The following is a 1,596-nucleotide window of genomic DNA, read 5'->3' on the forward strand; positions in this document are numbered from 1 at the left end:
GATATAGGGTGTAATAGAAAGAGGTAGCAAGTTAGCTGCCAGGGTTTTCATTTTAGCAACTGGAAAAGTGAAATTGCCACATACTGTCATAGAGGAAGACTGTGGGGTGCAGTGCAATTTTGGGAATTTGATTTTGGATGTGTGATGTCAAGGAGGCAATTAAATGCACCAATCTGAAATTTGGAGAAAAGATTGGGACAGGAGACATAAATCTGAAAGTCTTCAGCTTGTAGATTTAAAAAAAATTTATTTATTTGACTGTGTTGGGTCTTAGTTGCAATATGCAGGATCTTTGTTGAATCGTGTGGAGTCTTTCATTACGGCCCTCAGACTCTCTAGCTGTGGTGTGTGGGCTCACTAGTTGCAGTACACAGGCTTAGTTACTCCACAGCATGTGGGATCTTAGTTCTCTGACCAAGGATCAAACCCATGTCCCCTGAATGGCAAGGTGGATTCTTAACCACTGGATTGCCAGGTCCCAGCTTGTAGATTTTTAAAAACATAAGCCATATGTGACCATCAAGGGAATGAGTGTGGACAGAGAAGAAATCCAAGAACTGGATCTGCCCTCATAACCTCATCACCTCCCTAAAGCCCCACTTGCAAGCACCATCGCCTTGGGGATTAGGTTTCAACATATGAATTTGGTGCAGGCGAGGGGATACACAAACATTTGGTCTTTGGCAGATACTCTATTAACTGTGGTCCTGAATTGATTCTGAAGTGCTGTTTCCTATCTCTGAGGAGGTATAGCTTTTGAGTGGTCTTCTGCTCCAGGCTGTTCCTGCTGCTGCCAATGTGCCCATAAAGCTCTCTCCTCCCTGGATGAGGCCTCTGCATGGTCAGACAGTTTGGGAAGGAAGACAGTGGAAGTATGACAAAAGGCTGCAGGGCCTGTGGGTGGGATTTGAAACCTCAAACTGGAATCCAGAGCAATGGCACTGGAAGAGAATGTGGCCATTTCCATAATCCAGAGTTTCCATGACCTGTGGAATCCAAGATTCTGAAGTCATCCCTCAAGAGATGAGGCTTCATTTTACACTGTGAGCTGAGACAGATTTCATTTAAATGAAAATTCTGTGGCTTAAAATAAAACTTGAAATTCCCTAAAATCTAGTCCAGTGCTGTGCATCAGATGGTGGCTCCTACATATCACAGAGTGCCTTGAAGAAATGGCTGATTCCATGTTTGGGCCAGGGAAAGTACAAGGTTAACCTGAGATAGCTGGTGACAGAAAGCAAGGAAGGAAATGCACTGAAAAAACATTGGACCAGCTTGGGAACTCCTAATGACCTCCTTTGGGAAACTTTGAACATCAAAAATAATAATGACCATGTTTGATTATAAAACAAGGAATAAAAATCCATTATCAGTTCAGTTCAGTCACTCAGTTGAGTCCGACTCTTTGTGACCCCATGAATCGCAGCAAGCCAGGCCTCCCTGTCCATCACCATCTCCCGGAGGTCACTCAGACTCACGTCCATCGAGTCGGCGATGCCATCCAGCCATCTCATCCTCTGTCGTCCCCCTTTCCGCCTGCCCCCAATCCCTCCCAGCATTAGAATCTTTTCCAATGAGTCAACTCTTCACATGAGG

Source organism: Ovis aries, chromosome 3 (genome assembly GCF_016772045.2).
Source record: "Ovis aries strain OAR_USU_Benz2616 breed Rambouillet chromosome 3, ARS-UI_Ramb_v3.0, whole genome shotgun sequence".
In the NCBI taxonomy this organism is placed as follows: Eukaryota; Metazoa; Chordata; class Mammalia; order Artiodactyla; family Bovidae; genus Ovis; species Ovis aries.